Source organism: Taudactylus pleione, unplaced genomic scaffold (genome assembly GCF_031769625.1).
Source record: "Taudactylus pleione unplaced genomic scaffold, aTauple2 ptg000377l, whole genome shotgun sequence".
NCBI lineage: Eukaryota > Metazoa > Chordata > Amphibia > Anura > Myobatrachidae > Taudactylus > Taudactylus pleione.
Window position 1 is genome coordinate 4,524,527 of NW_028284778.1, and position 12,528 is coordinate 4,537,054.

General features: G+C 44.3%; 1 protein-coding gene across 3 annotated transcripts in view; it reads left to right on the forward strand.

Annotated features, from left to right (window-relative positions):
* Positions 1-12,528, forward strand: part of LOC148508056 (uncharacterized) — a 37,166-nt gene that overhangs the window by 18,493 nt on the left and 6,145 nt on the right. The window lies entirely within an intron of this gene.

Consider the following 12,528-nt stretch of genomic DNA (forward strand, 5'->3'; position numbering starts at 1 on the left):
TTTTTGTTTTTTTTACTTTTTTCTTTATTGAAGCATCAAAAGACACATGGTAAATAGATTCAATTATAGCACAGGTTCTCAAACTCGGTCCTCAGGACCCCAAACAGTGTATGTTTTCCAGGTCTCCTCATAGAATCACAAGTGAAATTGCTAGCTCCACCTGTGGATCTTTTAAAATGTGTCCGTGAGTAATGAACACACCTGTACACCTGCTGGGTGACCTGGAAAACGTGACCTGTGTGGGGTCCTGAGGACCGAGTTTGAGAACCACTGAATTATAGTATACCAGGGCTCGACAAATCCTGGGGGGCCAGCTTACCATGGCTACCAGATTTTCCTGCCTGGCTACCAGCTTTTGCAGTGAGGGAGGAAGCAGATCCTCATCAGCTCTGGCGGAGATTCGTGCCTATAGTATTGCGGTGTTCATATCATGCACAGGAGTGCATGTGCTGAGTGTCGCCTGCTGTGCCTGTGTCCGTCCCGGCCTGCACTGATGACTCATCTCCATCTGCTCTGATCCCTGCTGTCTGTCCCTGTCTAAGCTGATCCCCCTGTACGTCCCGGCTGTCTACTGTCTCCTATCTCTGGCTGCATAGAGCTCTCCGGTAGGGTCTATGCGTGGCCAGGGATTGCGGAGCAGCTTCTGAGGGATAGTAGTGTGACCACGAGGGGAGGGGGGTTTTGTTGTACTTTCTGGCACCATTGATTTATGTGAAATGTGGTCCGTTATTACTGGAGGGTGGGGGGTGGAGCAGGGGACCTGTTCATTTTACTGTATCCATTCAACTGCGACCATTTTGTGGACTAGTATAGTCTGTATAACAGTTACATAACACAAAGAGCTGTGCTACTCACTCACTCCTGTAATTTTTTTTTTGGGGGGGTGGGCGATGATCTGGCTCCTGCAATTTCAACGTGGCTCCTAGATTTTATAAAAATTTGTCAAGTCCTGTAGTACACAATTATAAACAAAGCACCTTAAAGTCAATTCTAACATCACATATTTGTTTACAGTACAAAAACAATACAAAGCAACTCCGGTAAAGGACCAAGGGCCTGATTCAGACCCGGTCGCAAGCGCTGAGCGCTCGCAACCGGGTCGATGGTGGCCCAGAGCGCATGCGCACGACGGAGCCGGCTCCGTCGTGCACATGCGCGAGACCTGGATAGCGACGGGCAATCCGTCGCTCCGGGTCTCGTAACAAAGGGGGCCTGCTGTCGATGTTGAGTGACAGCACGCCCCCTTTGGTGGGCGGGCCGGGGGAGTGGCTGCCCAAACGGAGGCGTTCCCATGTGAACGCCTCCATTTGGGGGCGGCCCCACTGACATCATGAATGATGTCAGTGGGAGAGATTTCGGCTCTGTTAGAGCTGAAATCTCTCTGGGGCTTGCGGCAACGAGACCCTACCACAAGGGTCTCGTCGCAAGCCCGATGGTCTTCCTGGCCGCTCGCTATAGCCGTGGGTGGTCACCCACAGCTATGCGAGCGGCCAGGAGGCCGTTCTAAAAAAAAATAGCCCGGCCCTGATTCAGAGCGAGCGCTCTGTCAGAGCGACCGGCTCTGAATCAGGGCCAAATGACCCCAGTATATTAAAAAGATATCTGTGGGTCTTGAAGAAGGATAGTTCAATATAGCTCTCCCATGTTGCAAAGAATCGTTTAATACGTGTTTTTTTCTGGAGAGAAGCTTCCAGCCAATCCATATGGAGAATAAAAAAAAATTCTTCAGGGTACATAGGGATCCACAGGTATTTTTGAAATCAAAAGTGGTCCCGCACTGATTAAGTGGTAACAGTCTTAAATCTGAGGTAGTAAATAAGTTTGATATATGTATAACATTACTCTTGAGCCTATACAACTCCAATAGTTGGAAAGTATTTCTAGTTTCCGGAGGTGCTCCCAGACATAGTTGTTTAAATAGTATATATATCTCAACAAAAAGGGGAAAGGGAAGAGAAAAGGGAAAAGCAACTTTTTCTGGTCTGGTGCACTGATAGGTTTAGATATAGAAGAATCTAGTCTCCTCAGAGAAATAACTAAAATATAACTTTATTATACGCTTGTAAAAATATAGTGTAGTCAGATAAGGGGCGAAATATAAAATGAGTAAGGTTAGGTAAAGAAAAGTAGGATATATTGAAAGTAAGTGGTTAAAACACTTCCTGCACCTGCCGGATTATACGTATTCTATTATAAAGAGTTGCTGTTGTAAATACTATATCTTATCATGCACTACATATGTCTATCATAATAGTGATAGAATACACTGGTCTACGATATATAATATCTGTATAAACATATGCGCACAATCCCCTCCAGATATCCTAAATAGTGCTGCCCATATATATAGCTGTTATTAATATGTATCGTACTTCGTAAGTAATAGCCTTGTACACATAGATAAGTATATATATTTTATGAGCTATTGTGTCAACTCAACCAAGGTATCTTAATTCCGTGGTTTGAATAACAAGAAGTGTTTATTATTTCAAAAGTCACTCCGTATATATAGTATTCAGAAAACACAAAACAGATAGTCCTGTTTGTATTTAAATGGATACAATGTTTTATATGAGTAGATACCAAGTGTCTAGATTATCATATGAGGATTCACAAATAGTCTTTGTGTACACAATTAATATTTCTCACATATATCATATCGCTATCAGGGCCAAATGTGGTAATATGGAGTTCGTGCGTATGAGGGTAACCGCACAGAAATCCCCCACACATATAAACACCTTAATACTATGGATAATAATCTTCTTATGGAAAGCATAAGTTATCTGTATATACAAAGAGGAATAATATTAGGCAGAGAGTCACAGTCGCTCTTAATATCTGCTCTGTAGATCCACTGATAATTAGGGATAACCAGAGGGGAGATTAATCATATAAGTGTGCATCTTAAGATCGTATAAGTGTCCGCTCATAGAAGACCCTGGACAGCAGAGGGGACCAGGTACTTGTACTCCGTACTTACTATTATAATTTCTATGGGGTTATGTGACACAACATGATATTATCTGCCTATAGTAGTTTACAATATTTAAGTATGTCATCTGGGATTGCTATCCTGATATAAATCAGTATCAGGTCATCTGGGATATTTACGCCTACAGGGTGGTCTTTGCCCTCCCCTTTTTTCAGAGTACTTTGCTAGCATTTCATGTGTATATTTATATATTTTTGGTTACATTGAGGTAGTATCCAACCCGGCAATAGGATTAAATAATTTGTTGCAAGCCGGGGATCATTTGCATATGTGTTTGTGTTTGGCCATACATGGTATATGAATTTGGGATGATACTCAGCAGACACGCTATTATCACACTCAATGTATAGATTTATCTCAAATGACCGAGTAGTTATTATTACATACAGTTCTAATTTATGAGTTATTTCCAATTATTATTTACAATTTTTATATGTCATACGAACTGTACCTGACCCTGCTATTATAATATATTATGTACCCATCAGGAGCTATATGAGCATATGAATTCAAACAAGCATAGTCACCACATACTTTATGCTAATTCTTATAATAGATCTATTTTTATAAATTTATGAGATTAATTGCTAAGGAGGCTCAATTAGATATTTTATAAATGAGCACAACAAATCCCTATTCTTTTATTGGAGATATATTAAAAGCTAATTTTTAATTATACTAACAAATCATTTATGTACAAAAGAGTGCCCCACGAAGGAATCACTATATTGATGATTGGTTTTTCCAATTATTGTTACTTTTTGAGACCACATAGACGAGCCAGACGAAGGATCGCATCTCTGTCCTTGAAATGCAGGATCTTGTCGATGAATGTGCGAGGGGGAGCACCAGGAGGGAGAGCCCTAGAAGGGATACGGTGCGCCCTTTCCACCGCAAAGTGGGCAGTGAAATCTTCCCGGCCAAAGGTGTCCACCAGCCATTTCTACAGAAACGTCTCCGGTTGAGTACCTTCCGCTTTCTCGGGTAGACCAACAAATCGGACGTTGTTTCTTCGTAGTCGACCCTCAATATCAGAGATTTTAGAGTGACAGGCCGCCATCTGGGACTCCAGGGTCGAAAGCCTTCCCGCAACCAGAGGGGTGACATCTTCTAAAGTGGAAATACGAGTCACAGCCTCTCCAACACGTTCTCGCATTGTCTGCATATCATGACGGATAAGGGAAAGTTCCACATGAACTTCGGAAATCTTGCACGACAGCGTTTTCTCAGAAGAAGTAATTGCCTGCATTAAGTTATGCAAAGTGATCTCAGGCTCCAAAGGAGTGACCTCATGAGCAGGCGGAGAGGAGGGTTGAGAGGAATGAGACGGCGTATCAGAAGAGCTGGATCCCGTAGCCCCACCAGTTCCTGAACGGGAGAATCTCTCCAGCCGCGCAGCGGCCGACTGCTGGAAATTCTTTCCCATTAGTTCTAAATCACAAACTTCAACAGGACAGAAGAGATAGATTAAACAATAAATGTATAGCACAAGAACAGCAGGGATCAGTGATGTAAAGTCCCCACCACCAGTTCAGAGGTCAGCAGGCAGTACAGGGAGGCAGCCAGTTAATAGAATCAAAGGGAGGAGGGCCGTGCACCTGTGATATATGGGTGCAGATGGTGAGGTAAATATAAATATAATAGCAGATCCAGCACCACAGCTTCACTCTGGGCAGTACAGCAGAGCAGGCAGGAGAGGGAGCTCAAAGGCCCTTCTCTAGAGCGGAGTCCTGATCCAAGATGGCAGCCGTATGATCTTCAGAGACCCCAGATATCTTCAGGACTCCAGGGAGAGGATCAGGCACCTTCCCAGCCATCCAGGACAGAAGCCAACAGTGTGCCACTTCCAGCACTGATGACAGGACCTGCAATGTCAGCAGGGGCCGAATCCAAGATGGCGGCCGCGATCGGAATCGCGGGTCTGCAGCAGCCCCAAAGCAATCCAAAGTGAGTGGAAGGGGGTTCCCCAGTTACCCAGGGCACCTTCCAGACAGCAGAGGTGGTGAGTGCAGGACCCAGGAGCCGTAACGAATACCGGGGCCGAGTCCAAAATGGCGCCCGCGATCAGGAGATGCGGCAGAGGGAGATCCACAGCTCCCACAGCAGGCTGGCAACACAGGCAGACCTCAGGACTACTGGAGCGTGGAGGGGTAAGTAAAGAGGCGTCTGCCAGGGACCGGGTATGGGGTGTAGGATAATAAATGTCGGATATTGGGGCCTAGGAGCTATGGAGTCAGCCTCCTACATCCAACCCATCCAGGCCATGCCCCCCCACAGTGCTGTGTGTCTGTTTGATATTTCCTATACTGTCAAACTTTGCCTATCACTTTCTTTCTCTCTGAGTCCTTTACAATATCGGTGTATTCAGGGTCCATATATGCTTCATTTCTCACTGGAGTTGTGAAATTATCGCATACTGGGGCAGTTGCACTATACATAGTGCCATATATGTGCTACAGTTCTAGCTTTATACAAGCTTGAACAGGCTATTTACCTTACTCCCCCCTTGTGTTGAATACACAGTGGTGATATTCTGCCTCATGCTGTTGTGCTATATGTCTAACACAGGCAAGAGTAACAAAATAGCTACTGCACCCATATTACTCTCATGTAAGTCATGTGCAGCAGGATTTAATGAGGAAGATTTAATCCAAGAGGTACTTGGTGCTGTTTGTTATAACACACCTGGCCCATCAGTTCCCCCAGCCCCTGTCCAAGAGCACCCCTGGGCTTCCTTTACTCAGGTGCTAAATTCACTTGTGGACCGCCTAACAGAGACGGCAGTAATTCCTCCTTAGGGGTTGCCACAACAGGTACAGGCTATACCAGTAATTCCTCTGCCCGCTAATCTAGAAATGATGGTATCCACGGCTGTTAAGAATATATTACAGGGTGAGAAATCATTACCCAGTGAAAATAAACGTCCTCTGGTTTCCTCTAAGTCCACGCTCTTTTCAGATTCTGAGGTGTCCTGTAGAGGCGGATTTGTCTACTACTGAATTTCCCTCAGGGGAAGAGGAACTACAGGCAAAGATTAATATCCCTACCCTAGTTTGAGCGGTTAGAGATATACTTCACATAGAAGATGATTAACCGGCTCCCAAGTCTAAGCACCCTCTGTTTAAGAAAAAAAAAGATTAAGTCTGCAGAGATTCCTATTTCTGATCAGCTAGTTGAACATGAGATGGCTGCCTGGTAGACGCCCGGTAAACGGTTTCAGCCGCATAAGAGACTGACCCATTGTTATCCTTTTCCAGCTGATCATTGTACGAAGTGGGAGACTCCCCCGGCTGTGGACTATCATATCACGCGGTTGATCAAAAGTTCTACCTTACCTATTCCGTCTGCTATCCCACAGATAAAAAGGTTGAAGCTGGTCTGAAATGTACAGTATGTATTCCCTTTCAGGGGGCTCTGCTCACCCATCCTTGGCTATTGGGTGGCCAAAGCAATTGAAGGCTGGACAGATACCCTCGAGGAGCTCCTCCCTGAGGACGCCTCTCAGGACATGATTTCCCTTGTGGCACACATAAGGGACGCAGCCTCCTACATAGGGGATGCTACGCTGGACGTTAGTCTTTTAACCTCCAGAATATCGTCCACGTCAGTGTCTGTCCGTCGCTCTCTGTGGCTACGGTCCTGGAAGGCGGATGCAGACTCTAAAAAGGGCTTAGAATCACTCCCTTACAATGGGGACATTCTTTTTGTCCCTGATTTGGACAAGATTGTCACTTTGGCGGCCTCTAAGACTGCGTTTCTGCCTTCTGCTTCAGCTGCTAAACGGACAACGTCCTTTAGAGTGTTTCACCCCTAAGGAAAATCTAGGGGCCAGTCCTTTCCTCAACAGCAGGCTTCCTCTAAGCCAGCCAAATCTAGACCCAAGCAGGCCTGGGCCACCCGCTGTCATGCTGCAAAATCAGAGGATAAACCGTCCACCTGACAGGCGATAGGGGATCTCAGGGTAGGGGGCCGACTTCTTCTCTTTGCCCAGCGCTGGAGTCAGATCACCTCAGACGCTTGGGTACACGAAGTTGTCTCTTACGGGTACGCCCTCTCTTTCCTAAGACGACCACCCCACCAGTTTTTTCACACGGGCCCTTCCTCGCACCCAATCAAGTCCCTGCTTATATAACAGGCTATTCAATCATTACTGCAGACAGGTGTGATAGTTCCGGTCCCTCTATCTTAGATTATTATTCCACCTAGTTTCTGGTTCAGAAGCCGACTGGGTCTTACCGTCCTATTTTCATCCTCAAATCCCTGAACAAGATCATCAGGGTGCCCAGGTTTCAAAGGGAAACCCTGCTCTCTATAGTACTAGCTATGGAACTGAGAGACTTTATGGTGTCACTGGACATTAAGGACGCTTGCCTACATATACCTATAGCACCTTCTCACCAAAAATTTCTCAGGTTTGCTGTTCTACAGCAACATTATCAGTTCCAGGCTCTGCCCTTTGGACTTTCTACTGCCCCATGGGACTTTACCAGAATTATGGCGGTAATGGCAGCTCACCTCCGTCAAGGAGTCAAACTCCTACCATACCTGGACGACTTCTTGCTATTAGCACACTCCCCAGAGGTTCTTCAACAACACCTTCAGGTTACCATTGCCTTTCTGCAGAATCACGGCTGGTTAATCAATTGGAAGAAATCCTCCCTGGTTCCTTTCCAAAGAATGGTCCATCTGGGGGACCTTCTAGATGTTCAGGTTCAAAGAATCTTCCTAACAGCTGACAAGATCTCCACACTGCAACAACGTGTGTGCAGACTACTCCACAGTCGACGAGTGTCCATTCACTCAGCAATGCAGGTCCTGGGATCCATGGTCTCCGCCTTAAAGCATGGTGGAATATGCCTAATTCCACTCAAGACCCCTGCAACTCTTAATCCTCTCCAGGTGGAAAGGATTGCCTCATCGTCTGAAGTCTCAGAGGATGGTTCTCTCTCCAAAGGTTTGTCTGTCCCTCTCATGGTTGTTACAGACATCTCACCTAACCAGAGGTTGCCCCTTCTGGCTCCCGGACTGGGTGATCCTATGATGAATGCCAGTCTCCGGGCTAGGGGCGCGGTGACTGGCCCGCACTCCTTCCAGGGCCGCTGGACAACGGTTGAGACAGCTCTACCAATCAACGTGTTGGAACTCCGAGCACGATACAAAGCCCTCACTCTGGCACAGCATATTCTTCAAGGAAGACCTGTGCAGATCCAATCACAAACTGAGAATGTACGGATCAAGGACAAGGGACGCTGCGGCAGCCTTTGTAGACACATTGTCCATAAAGTGGACCTTTCGGTTGGCGTATCTGTTTCCTCCAATCTCCCTTCTTCCTCGAGTTCCACGGAAGTTCAAACAAGACTGAGGCACTGTCCTACTGGTGACTCCAGCATGGCCCAGATTCCATTGGTACTCAGACCTTCAGAGCCTCTCAATCGATGCTCCTCTTCTAATACCTCAACGGCCTGATCTGTTGTTTCAGGGTCCTTGTCTACACCCGGACTTGAGTCGCCTATCTCTGATGGCCTGGCTCTTGAGACATCCCTCTTAAGATCTAAGGTATTTTCTCAAGCAGTAGTACAGACCATGCTCAGGACGCGTAAACTAGCTTCTGCCCATATATATTACAGAGTGTGGCGTACTTACTTCCAGTGGTGTAGCGCCAGCCGTTATGACCCGCAGATTTTTAGGGTCTCTAGAATTCTTGCCTTGCTTCAGACTGGACTTTGGACTTCGCCTGGCCTCACTTAAAGTTCATAGCTCTGCCTTGTCTATCTGGTTCCAACACAAAATTGCTACACTACCGGATGTTCACACCTTTGTACAGGGTGTTCTCCGCTTTCAACCTCCCTTTGTCCCTCCTGTGGCTCCTTGGGATTTGCATGTGGTTCTTCAGGCTCTGCAGGGCCCTCTGTTTGAACCCCTGGAATCAGTAGATATCAGATGGTTAACAACAAAGACAATCTTTCTTCTGCCCGTAGGGTGTCAGACTTGGGGGCACTGTCATGTCGCTCCCCATTTCTGATTCTTCATCCAGAGAGGGCGGTTCTTTGTACTCTCTCTAGTTTTCTTCCCAAGGTCTCTAAATTCCATATCAATGAGGAAATTGTAGTCCCGGCCCTCTGTTTACCCGATCTTTTGGCTGGTAAGGCTTCCTTGGATGTGGTCCGTGCCCTCAGGATCTACGTGGACCGTACCTGTCCCTGTAGGAAAACAGATCTGATGGGCATTTGTGTATTGTCTTGTATAATTCCAGTAACATTGGAGTAAGGTCTAATTGCAAAATTTAAAAATATTCCCCCAAAAGTATAGGAATGATGATGTTCGTCCATGCAAGATGACGTTTTGCCTCTTTCTGAGTTCCGTTTTTTTGGAGGGAAAAATCCGAACTCAACGTGCAAACTCGAACCTATCCGAGTCTGCACATCCCTAATATATATATATATATATATATATATATATATATATATATATATATATATAAGAATATAAGAATACTTTTGAGCTTCATGGCAAAGGCCGTGAATACTTATGTACGTGTGATTTCTTAGTGGGTATTTTTTCATTAAATAATTAAATTTGCAAAAATCTCAAAAAAACCTTTTACATGTTGTCATTATGGGGTATTGTGTGTAGAATTTTGAGGACAAAAATTAATTTATTCCATTTTGGAATAAGGCTGTAACATAACAAAATGTGGAAACCTTGAAGTGTTGTGAATACTTTCTGGATGCACTGTAGAACATCCAGTATATTTTTGTGGGGTAAATAGAGAATTGGAAACTATCCCCAGAGACATATAGAGCATAACTCTAAAAGTAACAAAAAGATAACGAGTACATGATAGGTTAAATATCTAGTATTTGATGTGGGGAATGTATGGGAGGTGAGATTGGGTGAGCCAGAGGATGTAGGAGAAGGAAGTAAATATTTATGGGCAGCCTTTGGATCATCAAATATCAGTGTACGCCCATTGTCAGTGACACGAAGCTTAGCAGGGTATAACAGAGCAAAGCGTTTTTGTGAGTCAACAAGGTATTTACACACATTGGAGAAAGCCTTTAGTTTCTGAGCAACAGCAACTGAGAAATCTTGAAAAATCAAGATACGGGCACCATCGATAATCCATTGATCCATTTTCTTATAAGCCCTCAGGATCAGTTCTCTGGTTCTATAATTGAGATAAAGGGCAATAACTGGCCTAGGACGAGAACTGGCTGTATCCCATTCCATCCCAAAATGGTGAGCCCGCTCAATTTGAGGAAAACTCCACAGTTTCTGGAATATTAAGGGCCAATGCCAATTTAGAGGAAATGTAATAATTTCAATTTGAGGACTTAATTTGTTCTGGAATACCAATAAAACGTAAGTTGTTTCTAAGTTTCCTATTTTCCAAGTCATCTAATTTATCTTGGAGTTCCCTAATCATGGTGATGGAAGTGTCAGATGTGGATTGCAGAGATTCAGCAGTGTTCTCAACATCGCTCACCCTCTGCTCCAGTTCGGAAATCTTGGAAATATTAGAGGCGACATCCCGTATAGTAGGTTGAAAAGAATCCTTAAATTCATCCAATTTCCTATCAATATGGGGCATTTATACTGAGAGAATTTCTCGGGCAGTAGGGGACAGAGCCGTAGATCGCTCAGGTTGAGATGCACTCTGTGGGTCAATGTTCTTAGGAACATTAGACTGAGAATGTTGAGGTGAGGCATTCCCCTGTTTCTGAGGTTTATTCTTACCCATTTTATCTACGTCAGTTTTATCTGAGGAGTGGGTAAGTGTGGGTGTCCTCAAATATTTTTCCATCAATCAGAGATGGAAAAAAAAAATAGAGTAGTAAAAATAAATAATCTGAGTGGGTCAATGAAAAATATCACGCTCTTAATAGAGTACAATAGAAAACGTGTGAGAATCACGTGTATAATGGCAGTATTTCCCCACAAAATGTTGTAAAAGGTTGTATTCCCTCTATAAAAAGAATAATCTTGACTAAACCATAAAGGTACATGTACTGTAAAAGAGTCATAACGCAATAAGCAATAAATCAGTATAGATTACTAAACAGGAGTGCTGTAATAATATGTTTCCACTAAATAATATGTTTACACGGATCCAGTATTATTTACTGCCGGCGGTTCAAATCCCGATAGCATCCCGGCTGCAGTGAAAATCCCGATCATCGAAAGGTAATTATTCTCTAACCTATTCTACCCCCTAACCCTCCCTTAGGGGTGCCTAACCCTAACCTCCCCCCAAGTGCCTAAACCTAACCCCCCCAGTAAGCTGGGTGTTGGGCTCCCAGCGTAGGGAAAATGACAGGCGTCGGGATTTTGATGCCTGTCATTTAACCCTTGCCGGGATTATACAGTCAGTAAGCCGACGGTGGGGATTCCGTCCATCAGCTTCCCGACTGCTTCCAGTTTACACAATAGATACAAATAGAAACTTAGGTAGATATATATATTCTCATTTTAAAACTCTGGCAAATATATAACAAATATGAAATAGTATTGTGAATACAGATGATTCGCAAAAATATTGTAATGGTAAAATATCACATATAACAATAAACCAGAGAATGATATAGTGTAATATCAACAGCCACTAGATGGCAGTAAAAACACACCAAACAGCATCCGATATAGTAATTGAAATCAGTCCCAACTGTATTGACTTTGCAATCTTTCAAAGGAGAATATCCTCAATTCCAAGATACTGTAGGGAGGGTAGCTCAGAAGGATGGGAAAAAAGGGTTGGGGGGAACGAAGATAAACATGGAGGGGTGGTTTCAATGTGGGAAAGACCAAAAAAAATATAGAAAATGGGATTAAACAAACAGTATTAGAGAGAGGGAATCATAGGATTTAGACAAGGATAGCACCGGCATATAGCAAAGAAAATCAACCTCACTTGCGCTCTGGATTGTTCCAACAAGTCCCACGTCCTTCGGTATAGGTAATTCTCCGGTATAAAAAATGGAAAACACAATAGTGTAATAAAGTCACTGTATGATGTAGCCACCTGGGGATGTGAATATGAGGAGAATATGGTGGTCTATGAAGATCTTCTCCCTGCTTAGTATGGTCCTAACTCCCGTAAGAATCACCCAGATGTGAATGAGGATGTCTCGTATGGAGTTCCTTACATGCTTACTTGTATGGGTGATGTCTGGACATAGAAAGGTATCTTTATTTTCAGAAACCTCGACCGGTGGTCCTTAACGGAATGTGGGGAGATCAGATGGTAATATTATGAAGATTCTTATTGCCCTGCAGAAGATGGACCCGGATCAGTGAGGGCAAATGGGTAGCATATAGAATGGATGGGATATTGCATACAAAGTGTGAAGCGACACTCTTCAACGCGTTTTGGCACTCTGCGGCGCCCTTTTCAAGATGAGTGTCCTTTCACTCCCTGATGCAAGCTCTGTTTCAGGCTGCTTTATTTGTTTTGTTATATGCTATTAGATATAAGGTGGTGACTTATTATTAACCTCTGCAGCACTGGAGTGCAGCAGCATAGGGTTTGTAAATTT